At 49.0% G+C, this 18,011-nt stretch overlaps 1 long non-coding RNA gene across 1 annotated transcript in view; it reads left to right on the forward strand.

Moving 5' to 3' along the window:
- LOC141730403 (uncharacterized) overlaps positions 1–18,011 on the forward strand; it is a 40,887-nt gene that overhangs the window by 16,936 nt on the left and 5,940 nt on the right. The window contains exons 4-12 of the long non-coding RNA XR_012581857.1: positions 1,301–1,498; positions 2,965–3,102; positions 6,436–6,471; positions 8,735–8,857; positions 11,098–11,226; positions 12,593–12,902; positions 14,527–14,636; positions 15,430–15,500; positions 17,725–17,797. This is a non-coding gene — a long non-coding RNA (uncharacterized LOC141730403). The remainder of the gene's footprint in view (positions 1–1,300; positions 1,499–2,964; positions 3,103–6,435; positions 6,472–8,734; positions 8,858–11,097; positions 11,227–12,592; positions 12,903–14,526; positions 14,637–15,429; positions 15,501–17,724; positions 17,798–18,011) is intronic.

Consider the following 18,011-nt stretch of genomic DNA (forward strand, 5'->3'; position numbering starts at 1 on the left):
ATTGGCATTGCCTTGTCCAGCTTTGTCCAGCCCAGGATTGGCTTTGTCCAGCTCGGGGATTGCCTTTGTCCAGCTCTGGCTTTGGCTTTGGCTCTATCCAGCTCAGGATTGGATTTGTCCAGCTCTGGCATTGCCTTTGTCCAGCTCTGGCATTGTCCAGCTCAGGACTGGCTCTGTCCTGCTGGCTTTGCCCAGGAATGTCCCTGATGGGAATGTGGCTGGGACAGGGCACCAGGACACCCAGACTGGGCCCTGCTGGCAGCTCTGGGCTTGGTTCTGCTCCTTGCTTGCACCTGGTTTATGGAAAAGCTCCTGCCTGGGAAGGGCTGGGTCTGCTCAGAAGAGAGGAGGAAACATGAGCACAGCTGGGACAGGTTCTTTGTTTGAGGCTTCCTTGGAAAATGCTGCATTATAAAATCAGGGAATTGCTCAGGTTGGAGAAAATCTTTGAGGTCATCAAGAGCAACAACCACTCACAGCATTCACCACGGAGCCATGTCCCCAGGTGCCACATCCACACATTCCTTGAATATTCCCAGGCACAGGGGCTCCCCCACTGCCTTCCAGTGCTTTCCAGCCCTTCCCATGAAAATTCCTTTCCTCACATCCACCTGAACCCCCTGGACATAGCTGGAGGCCAACATCCACCTCTCACTATAGGACATGAAATAACATGATGTGAACATGCTGCTGTTTCTAAGGTAAAAAGGGAAGTTTAATTTTTGACTCCAACATTTATAGATTTCTAAAAGTGACAGTGGGTTGGGGGTTTAAAGTGCCACCTCTCCAATGACATTGGAAAAACCAACCTCAAGTAAAAAGGGAAGTTTATTTTTTGACTTTACCATTTACAGATTTCTAAAAGCACCAGTGGATTGGAGGGTGACAGTGCCACCTCTCCAATGACACTGGACAAACCAACCGTTTATAATTTATTTTTATTTCATAAAAGAATACAAAACAATAAGTTACTTACAGAAAGTGCGTGACAAAGTTTATTACAAGAATGTAAACATCAGAAGGCTCGGAAAATCTCAAAAAATCAGGGTGACATCCCCCCAGAGCTGGGGAACTGCACTCAGAGCACTCAGATCCCCGATCAGGCTTTTCCCAGATTTCCTTGGGCGCTGTTTTGTGTGGCTCTGAGCTGCTCCAGGATTCCAGGCTCCACTCCTGGGGTTCCAGGCTGGGAGCAGCTCCTGGCACTGCTGCTGCCTCCCTGACAGATCCCTTTGGTGCTTCTTTGCAATATTGGCTGTTAAGACATTTTTCTCCTCCATAATCTTGTGTCTCCCAGCAGGAATCTGCGCGGACATGCTCGGGATGAATTCCCTAGGAGATTCCAACAGGAATTTTCATGGAATACACCCTGGAGAAACTGTGCCATCCCCGGAGGTGTCGAGGCCCGGCTGGATGGTGACTCGGGGCTGTCCCCTCCCTGCATCCCACTGAGGGGAGCTCTAATCCCAGCAATGAGCCCTCAGCCTGCCCACGCTCGGTATTCACCGCTTTTATCATTATTTATCATTTTTATCATTATTTACCATTTTTTATATCTGGTGCTTGGGTTTGTTCTGTCGGTCCTTGGAAGCCTCTTGGGTTGCCTGATAGTAGAAATTGAATTGTTTGTGGGGTTTTTTCATCCAGGATTTATAAAATATAAATATAAATATAAATATAAATAGTGTAAATATAAATATAAATATAAGTGTAAATATAAATCTAAATGTAAATATACATATGCATATAAATATGAATATATTGTTATAACGTTAATATTATTATCTATCATTAATAACAATAATGATGACATTGATAATTAAAAACTAATATATTAATAAATACTATTATAAATACAACGGCATATTTACAGAAGTATACATATTAATATATATGATGCATATTTATATTAATTTATATATAATTTTATATTATATAATATATAATATATAATGTAATATATATAAATATTTTATATGTTACGTAATATATATTGTATCATATATTCCATATTCTATATTCTATATTATAGATCATATATCATATATCATATATTATATATTATATGTTATATGTTATATATTTATGTTATATATTATATGTTAGTAACTTTATATTTATATTAATATTTATATTTATATTTATGGGGTATGATTATATTTCTGTTTATATTTATATAAGTAATTCCCAGAACAATGCACTCTGCCTTCACAGGGACACTGTCCCCTTGGTGTCCCCTCAGTGCCACGAGTGCATGGTGACAGTGATAGTGGAATTCGTGGCTGGAGGAACCTGGCACACAATGCTGGATGTCCTCGGTTCCAGCAGCCACAGAACAAACTCCAGCAGCCCTTGGTGTGCAGGGGCTGGGGTTTGTCCAGCCCTTCCTGAGGGTCTGTGCATCCTGGCTGTGGGGCTGGGATGCTCCTGGTACCCTGAGCTCCAGGGGGAACCAGAGCTGGGAATTCTGTGCCGGCCCCTTGGGAGCCTGGTCCTGGTGGGGAACTCTTGGCACAATAAATAGTTTTAGTGGTTGTAGCTGAAAGTCACGTTTGTTCTGCTGAAAAACACATTTTAAAATGTGTTTTAAAATGGCACATTCCTCCCCTTAGGTGTCCTAAAAATGGGATTTTTGTTCTGCAGGGCCTCTCCAGGCAGAGCTCAGAGCCCCTGGCAGGGCCTGAAGGGGCTCCAGGAGAGCTGAGAGGGGCTGGGGACAGGGCTGGAGGGACAGGAGCCAGGGAATGGCTCCCAGTGCCAGAGGGCAGGGATGGGTGGGACATTGGGAACTGGGAATTCCTGGCTGGGCTGGGATTGCCAGAGCAGCTGTGGCTGCCCCTGGATCCCTGGCAGTGCCCAAGGCCAGGCTGGAGCACCCTGGGATGGGGAAGGTGTCCCTGCCATGGCAGGGGGGATTGGGGAGATTTTGATGGTCACTCAAACAAAACCCATCTGTGATTCCAGACTTTCTAAAAAGCAAGAAGAGCTCTTGTTCTCTGCAAACCACACAGTTCCTGTTGACTACACGTGGATTTGGCCCCACCAAGGCCCTCTGGCCTCACCAGGACCTGTCTGAAGGATGGAAACCACATCTAACCCCAGGTAACTCCTTTCTTCTATGGCTGCCATCCAGTTCTACAAAATCTTTTCAGGTTTTCTTTGAAATTTGAAAGTAGCTGTGCTCCTCCGGAGCAGGAAAACAAACCCAGGGAATGTCACCCCATTTCCAGAGCTCCTGCTGACAGCCCAGGGTGGCAAAAACGTCACCCAGGACAAATCTGCCCCTGGAAGCACCTAAGGCATGCCTTGGCTGTCGGGCATTGGCCTTACCCCACATTCAAGGTTGATTTTCCCTCCATCACTGGAAGGAATTGCAGCAGGCTCTGTGTGCCCTGTGTCTCCTGGCAGCTCCCTTATCTGAGATGCTCAAGAGCAGCTCTGCAATGATTTGTGCCCATCACATGCTTGGGGCTGGGCTATTTCTGGATCCTTATCCATGGCCAGCACTCCCAGCTCCGGGGTGGCAGCGGATGGGTGCCAGGGACGGGCACAGCAGAGGTGCCAGGGCAGCCAGGAACACTCCCAGGGCCTGGCAGGGCCTCCAGCAGGGCATTTCATAGATTGGGGACGTGGATTTGGGGATTCCTTCCATGGGGATCTGTGTCCTGCTGTGGGGATATCCATGGGAGGGACCTCATCCATCGGCTGATGAGCCTCAGCCCCAGCTCTGCTTTCCCAGCTCCTGCAGGAGCTTCCAGTGACTCTCCAAAGGAATTTATGGGGAGTGGAGGCTCTGCCTCCTCTGCCCTCAGGCCTAGCACCTATGGAAAGCCGCTCCAGCTCCCAGACCCATCCCTGGGCAACCCGGACCATTCCCTGAGCAATCCAGACCTTTTCCTGAATCCAAACTGTTCCCTGGGCAATCCAGACCCCTTCCCTGACCAATCCAGCCCCTTCCCTGAATCCAGACCCTTCCCTGGGCAATCCAAACTCTTCCCTGGGCACTCCGCAGGTGCTGGAGGTGGCACAGGGCCCTCCCCTCTCCAGCCCCTTTGTCCCAAAATCAGGAGTTTCCCCTTGGAAGCTGCTCTGGCCCCAGAGAACACTTTAATGTGGATCCTGTGCTGGAAACCACTTTAATGTGGTTTTATTTTATTTCCACCAGGAGAACAGGAATCTTGGAGAGCAGTGCCCAGTTCCTGGCACACTCCCATCCCAGCTGCCTTGTCCCGGGACACTGCCCCATCCTGCTGGAATTCAGAGCAATCCAGGATGGGGAAATGGAAAGGATCATGCCAGAGGCACCCAGCAGGGCTGAGGGAGCTGGGGCAGGCCCAGGGATGGTCACTCCTGTTCCACCTGGAACAGGGACCCACAGCCCTCCCTCTGCCTGGGATGGGAGGGGAGCAGAGCCAGAACCTCAAACCCCCAAAATACCCCAAAGTGCTGGGATTTCAGTCTGTTCTGCAGGGTTGGAGTTGGCCAAATATAGCTTTCCTGTAGTGAGGAGTATCGATGGATCTCATCTGACTGTGCCCAAAATAACCTCTCCAATGTGCTGAGCGTGGATTTTCTGTCAGCAACTGGAGCAGGGATTTCGCTGAGCCCCACTTTGGGGACAGGGAACTCACAGCTCACCCCAATACCATGGGCAGGGACAGATCCCAGGATCCCAGATGGCTCCAGACCCCCCAAGCCAGGGTGGAACCCCCCAGCGCAGGCACAGGCACGGGGTGGGCCAGGAGTGTGCTATTTGTGACGTGCCTCATGCTAGGAAGGAAGTGGTGAATTTGACTTTATGTTCTTAGAAGGCTAATTTAATTATTTAAATAAATATTACTATATAATTATTTCAATTATATATAGAATTATATATTATTTGAATTCTTATATATAAATAATATATGTAATTATATAATTATATCTATTATTTATATATTTCTAATATGCCTAATTATATAATAATAAATATTATTATATTCTATAGGATAAATATTATTTATATTATATATAAACAATAATATATTATTATATTAAATTTTAGATTCTAATTTAATATTTTTCAATATTATTTAATATTTATTATTATATTTATTATTATCTCTAAATATATTTTATTCATTACATATTATTCATTTATGAAGAATTAATAATATATTATGTAATTAGTTAATTATTTAAATTATTATAAATTCAATTATTTATAAATTTATAACTAAATTATTTATATATTTAAATTATTATAAACTTAATTAATTAAATCATAAATATTTATAAAATATTATTTTATTAATTATTTTAATGATTATTTTAAATATTTTTAAAATATTATTTATATTATATTTAAGAATACGAAACAAAACCATACTAAAGAATACAGAAAGGATACAGACAGAAGGTTAGAAAGATACTAATGAAAAACTCCTGACTTTTGTTTTAAACACTGACACAGCTGGGCCATTATTGGCCAATAAGTGAAAACAATTCACATAAAACAAATTTTAAAAATTACTTATTGAATAAACAACCTCTAAACCGTATTTTAAAGCAGTAAAACACAAGAGAAATACATGAGATAATATAATTTTCATTTTCTGAAGTTTCTCAGCTTCCCAAAAGCAGAAATGTTAACAAAGAGATTTTTCCAAAAAATATAACAGTAACACAGGAGTGCTCCAGAAACCCTTTGGATGCTGGGGAAGGACAAAATGCTGTGGGAAGGACAAAAGGGGCGGCAGCTCCAGCTCTATTTCCGTGCCACGAGGGTGGCAGATGGCGCTGCTTTTGTGCCTCCCCCCCTGCCAATGTTTAATTACAGCCCAGAAATAGCTGCCCATGGTTTAGGGTCAGCTGCTCCTCCAGCACGTGGGACAGCCAGGGAGAACAAAACTACATTTTTGTCCCCCTTCCCTACAGGAAAAAACCCCAGGAATGATGGCAGAGCCTTTCAGAAATTGGGTTCTGTCAGATTTGTGTTTTACCCTGGTTTTGTCCCAGAAAAAAAAAACAGCAATGGTGGCAGAGCCTTTTAGAGAGTTGGGTTCTGTCAGGTTTGTGTTTTATCCTGGTTTTCCCCCCTTCCCTGCAGGGAAAAACCCCCGGAATGGAGCCAGAGCCTTTCAGAGATTGGGTTCTGTCAGGTTTGTGTTTTACCCTGGTTTTCTCCAGGAAAAAACCCCAGGAATGGTGGCAGAGCTTTTCAGAGATTGGGTTCTGTCAGGTTTGTGTTTTACCCTGGTTTTGTCCCGGAAAAAAAACAGGAATGGTGGCAGAGCCTTTTAGAGAGGGGATCTGTCAGGTTTGTGTTTTATCCTGGTTTTCTCCCCTTCCCTGCAGGAAAAACCCCATCAATGGTGGCAGAGGCCTTTCAGCGAGGGGGGATCTGGAGATCTGTCAGGTTTGTGTTTTATCCTGGTTTTCTCCCCTTCCCTGCAGGAAATCCCCAGGAATGGTGGCAGAGCCTTTCAAGGGGTGAGTTCTGTCAGGTTTGTGTTTTACCTTGGTTTTCTCCAGCCACCTGAGGGGTTCAGTGGTGCTGGAAGGGCTGTTCCCTCTTGGGAGTGTTTATTACACAGAAAAATTCCAGATTTTCTGTCCCATCCCTGCCTCACAGTGTCCAAGGCCATGGCTTGGTGCAGCCTGGGACACTTGAGGAGCTGTCTTGCCCACGGGATGGGATTTTAGGTCCCTTCCACCCCAACCACTGCAGGATTCTGGTTTGGGGAGACAATGGCTGGGCCTGGGCATCCCTGGGCCTTGCCTGAACACAATCCCTGTGGAAAAGGAGAGCAGCTGGATGTAAACTCAGCCATCAAACACCTCCCTGCACTGCCTCCACCCCATAAAAAACGGGATGTCCCCCTTCTTCCCTGGGCCTGTGAGGCCTCATTCCAATGGATGCAGCACCCAAAGCTTGGCTTTGGCAGTGAGAGCTGCAGCCTGGAGCCTGGCTTTGAGGGGAATCCTAACTGAGAGCTTCCCCACACTCCCAGCCATGGGGAAATGTGGATTTCACCCGGGATTCAAAGGGGTTTCTGGAGCACTCCTGGCCCCAGGCTGTGCCTGCCCTGGGGGTTCCATGCAGGCTTGGGTGGTCTGGAGCCATCTGGGATCCTGGGAATTGGTCCTGCCCATGGGGTTGGGGTGAGCTTTGAGTTCCCTGTGCCCAAAGTGGGGATCAGTGAAATCCCTGCTCCCTCACTAAATTATAACTGCATGTTTTGCATTTAGCCATGAACATACACGTGCCTTTTAAAAGGCTGCAAGTTCAAATACTTAGACATTAAAAAATCCCATGAACAAACTTGTTTGTACAATCTAATAGTCCACTTAACATATGAAACTTGGCACCATCTTCAATTAGAGAATGGATGTAACTATTTTTCTGACTATTCACCATTCACAACGAACACAATGAAACCATTAAAGGTTTAATTTGCTTGTCCCTGCTCTGTGTGGTAGCTGCTGACAGAAAATCCACACTCAGCACATTGGGGAGGCTATTTTGGGCACAGTCAGATGAGATCCATCGATATTCCTCACTACAGAAACACTACTTCTCAGGGAGAAGAAATTCCAAACCTGGGGATGGGGTAGAGCAGAGGGTGAGAGCAAATCCCAGGAACATCCCAGGCTTGGATTCTGCTCCTCCTGTGCGGGAGCCATTCCCTGGCTCCTGTCCCTCCATCCCTTGTCCCCAGTCCCTCTCAGGCTCTCCTGGAGCCCCTTTGGGCCTGGAAGGGCTCTGAGGTTTCCTTGGATCCTTCCCTTCTCCAGGGGAACATTCCCAGCTCTCCCAGCCTGGCTCCAACCCCCTCAGTCTTCCCCCTCAGTTTTTCCACCTGGATATGAAACTTTGCTGTTATGCAGCAGAGCAATCTCTCTGTGATTGGGATTTGATTGATTATTGCTTTTCCCCCATGAATTGCCTCATTAGCGTGTTTGGAGTGCTAATTGGCCCTCTCCAGATTGGGAGGCACAGCCCCACTCTGTCACTGCTGGCACCGGGTCCCTCTGCCTGGCCCCATTCCAGGCTGTTTTGGTTAAAGGGAAGCAGGAAAACCTGGAGCTGGTTTTTCCCTAGGAAAATGAGCTCTGATTGCTGTAATGGCTGAGCTGGGTTTAGCACAGGCCAGGGATGGTTTAGGTCTGGCCTTGGCTCTGTGGCTCTGACGTTGATGACACCCCAAACAAGGTAAGGAGATCATCAGGGATGGTCCTGCTCCTTAAACAGATTCCACTGATTGCAGGGAATGCAGGGAAAGCAGGAATTCTCCCAGCCAAAGAAAACATGTTTGCTGTGCTGTCCATCACCCTGCTGCTCTGCAAAGGGAGCCAGGGCCAGACCTGCTGGTGTTCTACTGGTGCAGCCACCACGAGGCTGAAGAGGACACTTAATTATTAAATTATGGGAAATCCCTTTAACATTTAAATTATGGCAAATCACTTTAATATTTAAATTATGGAAAATCACTTTTGATAGGATTTGGGGGAGCTTTGGGAGGGTTCCCCATTCCCTGGCAGTGCCCAAGGCCAGGCTGGACAGGGCTTGGAGAGTGAAAGATGTCCCTGCCATGGCAGAGTGGAACTGGATGAGCTTTAAGATCCTTTCCAATCCAAACATCCCGAGGTTTTAGGATTCTATGGAATGTGTATGGATAAATTTTCCTCTGCTTATTTAAGATTTTGGTGAGACTGAGAACAACACCTGGAACAATCTCACTTCCATTTTCAGTCATGTTGTCTCCCAAATATCCGGGAACTTCAGGAAACCTTTTAAGAGGAGGAGGAGGAGGAGGAGCAAACCATCAGCAGGTGGTTTCCTTCCCCTGGAAGCGGATGAGGAGGAGAAGAAAAGGTGAGACTGAAGGAAATCCCAATGCACTGGGGATCCATTCCCTGGGAAAACCAGTGTTCCCTGGGCCTCTGAAACTGGAGAAACATTTCCTTGAATCTGGGAAGTGATTTCCCTGCTGGGATGGATCCAGGTTGGGAGGGATCACTCCCACAGCTCCCAGGGGAAGCTGGGCTCTGCAATTCCCAGATTTTGGGAGGGAAATGGAATCACAGATAGTCACAAGGCCACAGCTCCACCCAGGATGTTCCTCTTCCTCAGCCCTTGGAATCAGGGGTTCCTGACAAGCCTTGGAGAGGGCCAAGGCTAACAGAGAGGTGAAATATGGGATCTGTCAGGGGTTTAATTAAAGAGAGAACCATTCCAGCCCCTCAGCTCGTTTAAAGCCCAGCTCAGGAGGCTCTTCTCTTCTCACAGGTAATTATCCAAGCATTCCCTGCACATATTCCCAGGGAAAAGCAGAGTGTGCTCATCCATCACCTGCTTAATGCCAGGGCTGGTGATAAACAGCAACAAGGAGTTGGCAGGGTGAAATGGGATTGGGATCTTCTCCCAAAACAACCCCAAGAGGTGTTTCAGAGCAGGAAGATTTTAACATATTAAAGAATTAATAATCAAATTTAATTAATTGGATAATTAATTTGATTTTATTTAAATACTTAAATATTGAAATAATTAAATAATCTCCTCCCTGTGCAGAGAGGAAGAGCAAACCCTTCCATGGCACAGATGGAAATGCAGCATTTCCCTGGGCTCTGTGTCCCTCCTGTGCAGGGCTCAGATCTGGAGGCTCCCCCAGGCTGGTGAATCTCCAGCACCTGGGCTGGCACTCCTTGGGGCAGCTGCTGGAGAGGGAAATGGGGCCCAGCACGGCTGCTGCTCCTGGCAAAGAGCACCTGGAAGCTGTGCCAGGGCCTTGGGCTTCAGCCAGGGCAGAGCCCAGGGTGCTCCAGGAGGGAACAACTCCCTGGGCTGGCAGCTCTCAGCAGGCACGCTTTGCTCTGGGTCCTGGGATCCCATTTTGGGGCACAAAAAGCCAATTTAAGGGGCACAGAAAGCCCTATTCAAGGGACAGAGAAAGCCCAATTTAAGGGGCAGAAAAAGCCCAATTTAAGGGACAGAGAAAGCCCTATTCAAGGGGCACAGAAAGCCCAATTTAAGGGGCAGAAAAAGCCCAATTTAAGGGACAGAGAAAGCCCAATTTAAGGGGCACAGAAAGCCCAATTTAAGAGGCATAAAAAGTACAATTTAAGAGGCATAAAAAGCCCAATTTAAGGGGCACAGAAGGCCCAGTTAAAGGGGCAGAGAAAGCCCAATTTAAGGGACACAGAAAGCCCAATTTAAGGGGCACAAAAAGCCCAATTAAAGGTGCCTTCAAGCATGGCTGGAAGGTTCCCTTCCCTGCCCATGGAGGGAGTGGAAGGAGATGTGTTTAATGCCCCTTCCAAACCAATCCAGTCTGGAATAGAGGGCAAAACGGGTCCTTAAACCCCACAACTGCATCGATGGGATGGGATGGGATGGGATGGGATGGGATGGGATGGGATGGGATGGGATGGGATGGGATGGGATGGGACGGGACCCCCAGGTTGTCCCTCAACTCCTTCCCACCCTGTGCCTCCAGTGAAGGGGGTCCAATGGGACCCTCAGTGTCTGGTGAGACCCTCGGTGTCCCAGCCCCTGCAGCTCTGGGATCTCCACCCCACACAGGGCTGCTCCAGAGGGGCTGCAGCTCCACATCCCAATGGCCCCAGGACCCCCAGCCCAGCCCAGGGGGCTGCAGCTCCAGGATCCCCACCCTGGCACCCCTGGATCCCAGTGCCGTGGCAGCTCCCGAGGAGCAGAGCTATATTTAGGGTGGGAATATTGTGCATTATGGATGAGGGCACACGTCACAGCAGCCCTAACACGGAAAGGCACTCGCAGTGCTGCTCTCCTGAGGGAACAGGGCTTGGCTCCTCTCTCCGTGCTTCATCCATATGCAAAGCCCCTCTCTGGAGGTAAAAACCTTTTATGCTCATCCATAGGTAATGAGGGACAGGGTTATAAATACCTGATGGTGTTTAGATCTTTCACAAGTTGGTGGTTTAGCTCTTCTCAGGGCTCGAATTTTCCCCTGCCAGCCCTACCCCAGCCTGTTCTCCCTGGAGGGAACACTTGGAGACAGGAAAGTGTTTCATTAATAACTTGTCAGCTCCAGAGGAGTGCTCAGAGGGCTGTTTAATTGGTGTGTGCACACACAGGGGCTGCAGCAGAGCCTGAACAGCTGAGTCACCCAGGGATGGCTCATGGAGCAGAATGGAGCTGTGGCCCACAGGAAAAGGATGGAAAACTGCAAACCCCTCTGTGACAGTGCTCACAGGGGTCCCAGGGTAAGGGAAGAGATGGGGATCTGACTCCATGTTTCAGAAGGCTGATTGATTATTTTATTATATATATTACATTAAAACTATACTAGAAGACTAGAAGGAAGGATTTCATCAGAAGGCTGGCTAAGGATAGAATAGGAAGGAATGATAACAAAGGTTTGTGGCTCATCTCTCTCTGTCCAAACCAGCTGACTGTGATTGGCCATTAATTAGAAACAAGCACATGAGACCAATCCCAGATGCACCTGTTGCATCCCACAGCAGCAGATAACCATTGTTTACATTTTTGTTCCTGAGGCCTTTCAGCTTCTCAGGAGGAAAAATCCTAAGGAAAGGATTTTCATAAAGGATGTCAGGAACACTGCACACCCCTCCCCTGGCTGAGCTCCCAGGTGCCATTCATAACTCAGCCTCCCACAGCAGGAGTGCAGAGAACAAGGCAGGGGTGGCATCCTTCAGGCTGTCCCCAGCCCCAGCCATGCCCTGGCTCCCAGCAGTGATGGATCCAGCGGGGCTGGAATGTTCCAGAACACTCTGAGGGCAGAGAGGTGCCCAGCTCCCCATGAATCCCTGCTCTCCATGCCCCCAAATGCCACATGTGTGGCTCAGGATGCCCTGCAGGGTGGGGACAGTCCCTGGCACCAGGGAGGGGTCAGGCCCTGCCCACCATCAGCCAGAGAGAATCGAGCATCTCCTTCCTTCTTCCATCTCCTTCCACTGAGCATCTCCCTCCTCCTTTTGTCTCCCTTCTCCTTCCATCTCCCTCCATCTCCTTCCTCCTCCTTCCACCTCCTTTCTCCTTCCATCTCCTTCTTCCTTTCATCTCCTTCTTCCTTCCACTTCTTTCCTCCTTCCATCTCTCTCCTCCTTGCATCTCCTCCTCCCTCCTCCTTTCATCTCCTTCCATTTCCTTCCTCCTTCAACCTCCTTCCTTCCTCCCTCCATCTCCTCCCATCCCTCCCTCCTCCCAGCCCCATTCTGATCTGTTTCCATCCCCGGGGTGGGGTGTGGGATGTGAGATGTGGGCTGTGTGTGTGCCAGGCTCCTGGCACCTTCCCTGGGCTGGCACACCCAGCTGCTCTGGGGACACAGGAAGAGCAGGGCCAGGGAAATCATTTGGGATTTCAGTGCAAAACCTGCCTGGGGGAAGAGGGGGCAGAGCTGCAGTGAGGGAACCACCCCAAGGGCTGGCGATGGAGAGAGAGACCAGGACTCGCTGAAATGGTCAAAGAATCCCAATTTATTGAGGGATACAAATGCTTATGCAGCATTCTAGGAAGGCCAGTAATGATTGGGTTAAAAATCACATAAACTTATGCATTTTACAACATCTCTTGCTTGCAGAGTTTGATGCAATTTTCTTTTTCAGGTAAATCTGTGTGATTGAATCTTCTTTGAATCTTGATTTAATCCTCCAAGTCCTGTTTGCTCTTACCAAGGCACTTTGTTTATCAAATCTCTTATGATCTCCAAGCACTCTCTGCTTTGTGTACCCCAATACCCAAGCTCCTCCTGTGAGGCCAGGAAAGGGTTACAGCTCATGTGCTAATTAGCTGGAGTGCTAATTAGGGGCACCCTGCTCCTCATCAGGAGGCCCAGCTGGAGCTGCCGTGGAAGGGAAGTTTGGGATGGTCCCGACGCCCTCTGGGAATTGTCACTGCTGCTGGCCTGGGATGCAGGTGGGTGTGTGGGGTATCTGTGGGATGCAGGTGGGTGTGGGGTATTTGTGGGGTGCAGGTGGGTGTGTGGGGTATTTGTGGGGTGCAGGTGGGTGTATGGGGTATTTGTGGGGTGCCCGTGGGGTGCAAGGATGTGTGGATATCTGTGGGATCCCTGTGGGGTGCAGGTATGTGTCACTGGTGTTTTGGGCAGCGCTTTGTGTGCCTGGGGTGCAGCTGGAGCTGGGCTGTGGCGGCTCAGGGTGGTCCCAGTGCAGCCGCAGCTCCTGGGGGCTGTCCCCCTGCCCCGGGCTGTCTCTGCCGGCCCCGCAGCCTGGGGAGAGCCGGGCAGGGCTGCCGGGGAGGGTTTGGGCAACCTGAGCTCAGCTCTGTCCCTTCCCACCCCTCGGGATGCAATGTGCTCCTGGAGCAGCCACCCTGCCTGGGGACAGGGCTTCAGCACCTCTGGAGAGACAGGGACAGCCAGGCAAAGGGGGGATAAATCAAACCCTTGAGCATTCCCAGCCTCTGGGACCAGATAAATGTGCCTGGCCCTGCTAATCCCCCAACCTGTGGTGAGAAATGGCTCACTCTGTGTCAGACATCTTTTATGAAAAATCCTTTCTTTAGGACTTTTTTCCTCCTGAGAAGCTGAAAGGCCTCAGGAACAAAATGTAAGCAATGGTTATCTGCTGCTGTGGGATGCAACAGGTGCATCTGTGATTGGTCTCATGTGGTTGTTTCTAATTAATGGTCAGTCACAGCCCAACTGTCCAGACTGTCTTGGTCAGTTACAAGCCTTTGTTATCATTCCTTTTCTATTCTTAGCCAGCCTTCTGATGGAATCCTTTCTTCTATTCTTTTAGTATTGTTTTAATGTAATATATATCATAAAATAATCAATCAGCCTTCTGAAACATGGAGTCAGATCCTCGTCTCTTCCCTCATCCTGGGACCCCTGTGAACACCGTCACAACTCTGCACATGCACAGCCCCTAAAAAGTGCCCAACCTCATTATTTTGTAGTACATGGAACCATTCCAAGCCAAAACAGATTCTCTGGAATATCTGCTGCCAGTCCCAGGTGCAAGTGGGAGCTCCAGTGAGCAGGCTGGGCTGAGAACCCAAATAATTCTGATCCCGTGGGATGCTCAGAGCTGCTGCAGCTGCATCCCCGGCTGGGTGCTGGCTCTGGGACTGGGTTTGGATCCTCCTGCCCATCACAATCCCATCCTGGACTGCAGGGATGCTCCAGGGCAGTCTCCCAGAGCTCCTGAGGCTCTGCTGGTGTCCCCAGGTGTTCCCTGCCCTGCTGAGTCCCATCCTGCTTGCTTTGGGTTCACCTGGAAGGAATGGGAGGGAGCAGGGGCTGATGGGGCTGCAGGGCCCTGCCAGTGGGGACAGGAGTGCTCTGGACACTCTGCAGGCTTGGAAAACACAGAGCACAGCCCTCCTCCTCCTCCTCCTCCATCACCATGGGAATCCACAGCGTTCCACACTGTGCCTTCCCCCTTTAGAGTTTGTGTGTGCCCTTCCCCATTGCAGGGTTTCTGTTTCCTTCCCCATTTAGGGTTTCTGTTTCCTTCCCCATTTAGGGTTTCTGTGCACTTCCCCATTATAGGATTTCTGTCCTTTCCCCCTGTAGGGTTTGTGTTTTGAGGCTCCCAACAGCCTGCAGGGGCTGCACAGAGCTCAGCTCAAACCCTGAACTGGTATTTACCCCAGGCAGAGCCACTTTGCCATGGAAAAACGCAGGTAATGGGTGCTGGAGAGGAAATTCGGATTTTTCAGGGTGCACAGGGCTATTATCCTTTAAATTAACACCAGCCAGTTCCAGCTAATGAGCTCCAGCCCACCCCATGTGCAAGATGAACTCTTGCTAGATAGAGAGCTTTGGTTAATCTTGTAATTATCAGATGAATAAAATGATTCCTAACAGCCTGTAATTTAGTGGTCAAGCAGATAATTGCCAGCCCTGCAAAAACAGGGAAAATCTGCCTTGGTAGAAATCAGCTCTGAGGGCAGAGGCCTCTCCCCATCCCTGCTCCTGCCCTGGGGGGCTCTGGGGACACTCTGGGGGTGACCTCAGTGCTGGGCTGAGCCCCTGCCCCAGCCTGAGCCCCTGCCCGGCTCCCTCAGGGATTCTCCAGGCCCTGCCCGGCTCCCTCAGGGATTCTCCAGGCCCTTTCCACCTCCGTTTCCTTCCCTGTTCTGCTCCAGCCCCTCAGGGTCTCCCTTGCTGTGAGGGAAAAATCAAAAAGTGGGAGAAAACATGAAGGGGGGAAGAAATGAGGGGAGTCTGAGGAAGGCTTTGATGCAGAGCTTTTCCCTCCTGGATCCTCTTTTTCTCTAGGCCAAGCCCTTCCCAGCTCCCTCAGGAATTCTCCAGCCTCTTCCCCAGCTGGGTTCCCTTCAGGGTGTCTCCTGCCATGAGGGGAAAATCAAAAAGTGGGAGAAAATGGAAAATGTGAGGGAAAAAAGAAGTGAGGGGAGTTTAGGGAAGGTTCTGCTGCAGAGCTTTTCCCTTCTGGATCCTCTTTTTCTCCAGGCTGAGCCCTTTCCAGCTGGAGAATCCTCAGGGATTGTGCAGCCCCTGCCCAGCCTCCTCAGCTGATCCAGGTATTTGTGGTTTGAGGGGGGGGAAAAAATAACCTTTAGATTTGGTAATTCCTAAAAACACATTTCCCTAAAAGTTTTGACAACTGGAAATAGAAAACCAGGAAAAAACTGAGAGTGGAGTTTGGGAATGGAGTCACTCAGTGCTCTGGGCTGGGGAGGGGGCACAGGATGGGTTTGATGGTCCTGGAGGGGGCACAGGATGGGTTGGGTGACCCTGGAGTGGGTACTGGAAGGATTTGGAGACCCTGGAGAGGGCACAGGATGGGTTTGATGACTCTGGATGAGGCACAGGATGGGTTTGGTGATCCTGGAGGGCTTTTCCAGCCTCAGGGATTCTGGAATTTGGTGGTGTCAGGGCTGATCCCAGCCCTCCCTGGGGTGGCCATCTCACCCTTCTGAGCTCTGCAGCTTTGCCTCCTCCTCGTTCCAAGCCCAATCTGAAATCCCTGCTGCTCAGGAGCTGCTGGAGTTTTATTTTCCCTTGCACTCTGTGCTTTGACCCAGCTGCTCTGGGTTTCATTAGGCAACTGCTGACTTTCCCCTTATTAACATTTGCTGCTGCTTATAAATAAGAAATGAGCTTCTAATAATAATCCCTTTCTTTGCTGAATGAAGGCACTTTCATTTCAGGGCTGCTGAGTGTTTTTCTGCATCCTGGTTTGTTTTTTAACACCTTGCCCCAGTGATCCCAGAGACTGAGGGATGATCCCTGGGAGGAGGAACTTTGCTGGACAAATCAGGGGCTCTCTGGGGAGCAGCAGTGGTGGCACCCAGGGCTCTTCCAGTAATGACTTCCAGATGTCCCCAGTGCTGGGAAAATTAATGACAAACACCAGAGGTTTGTGTCCAAAAGGGACACAGAGGAGTCCTGGAACTCTGTTCCAATAAAGGCAGAGGCCATAGGCCATTGGTCTCTCCAATTTTTGGAGGACACAGCGTCCTTTTTGTCCCAATTTCCCAGCTGCATTGCCCTTCTCTCTTTTCCCATTGGGTGAAGTATTTGAGAAGTTCAGACTCCCCAATACACCTGTTGGCAAATATTTCTCTCTACTGTACAACCCTCCCTTTTCATTTTTAATTCTTATGGAATTTAGAGGTTTTTCCCCATTGTTTTTTTCATCTTTCAATGTCCAATTTCATTTATCAGCCAACCTAAAGTTTATTTGTAAAAGCAAAACTCTTTTTCCATTCGTCAATCAGTGGAATCCTTCCCATTGTTTCTTTTCTCTCCCAGTGCTGGTTTTACCCACCAGCAGCCCCACAGCTGGTTTGGAAGGACAAATGCCCCATTGCTCTCAGCAGTGAGGTTCTCAGGGGATGTCCTGTGATCCAGGCAGGGGATTCCAGTGAATCCCAGTTCCAAGGGCAGCTCCCTGTTCCTCACAACAGCCTGGAAAGGGCAGAGCAGAACAAATGGATCCATCCAGGGCTGAGCAATGGGAGCAGGGCAAGGCTGGAGCTTTGCCTCTGTTTCTGACAGCCCTTCCCACCTTATTTAATGTCACTCCCTTTAAAACCTTGGTTTAAAAATACACTGGCCTCAGAAATAGACAGAACTTTAAGGTGACATTTTTATACATCTCTGCATAAACACCCAGGGAGCAATGGCATGAGGTAATATGGAGAGGAATGGGGGATTTATCTTTCCAAACCAGCTGTGGGGCTGCTGGTGGGTAAAACCAGCACTGGGAGAGACAAGAAACAATGGGAAGGATTCCACTGATTGATGAATGGAAAAAGAGATTGGGTTTTACGAATAAACTGTAGGTTTGCTGATAAATAGAATTGGATATTGAAATATGAAAGAAACCATGGGGGAAAACCCCTAAATTCCATATGAATTAAAAATTAAAAGGGAGGGTTCTACGTTAGAGGGGAATCTCTGGGATCAGGTGTTGTGAAGTCTGAACCTCTCAAGTACCTCAGAAATGGGGAAAGAGAGGGAAATTGGGATAAAAAGGAGGTTGTGTCCTCCAAAAATCTGGAATTCTTTGCCAGGAGAGCACAGCCAGGGGGATTTGGGATCTGCTCCAGGGAACAGGGACAGGAGGAGAGGGAACGGCCTCAGGCTGGCCCAGGGTGGATTTTGGGGTATTGGAGATTGGATTTTGGGAACATTTCCTGCCCATCCCAGCAAATTCCCACTTTGCTGCTGGTGGAATTTACGTGTGGACCATGAGGAGCCTGGGGATGCTGAGTGCAACGATTTCCTGCCCTTTTCCAGCAGGTATCCATGGAATCCAGCCTGTCCTGCAGGGTCCTGGGGCAGGTGCCCATCCCTGCCCACCTGCTCCAAGGTGTGAGGATGGGCTAAAAACAGCTCCTTAATTAAACATTCCCACCTGTGCCAGATGGAGCCGGCTGGGAGGGATTTGGGAACATGGGAAGGGACAGAGGCACTGCCAGCCCTGCTCTGGGAGGGATTTGGGAACATGGGAAGGGACAGAGGCACTGCCAGCCCTGCCCTGGTGGGGATTTGAGAACATGGGAAGGGACAGAGGCACTGCCAGC

Source organism: Zonotrichia albicollis, chromosome 10 (assembly GCF_047830755.1).
Source record: "Zonotrichia albicollis isolate bZonAlb1 chromosome 10, bZonAlb1.hap1, whole genome shotgun sequence".
In the NCBI taxonomy this organism is placed as follows: Eukaryota; Metazoa; Chordata; class Aves; order Passeriformes; family Passerellidae; genus Zonotrichia; species Zonotrichia albicollis.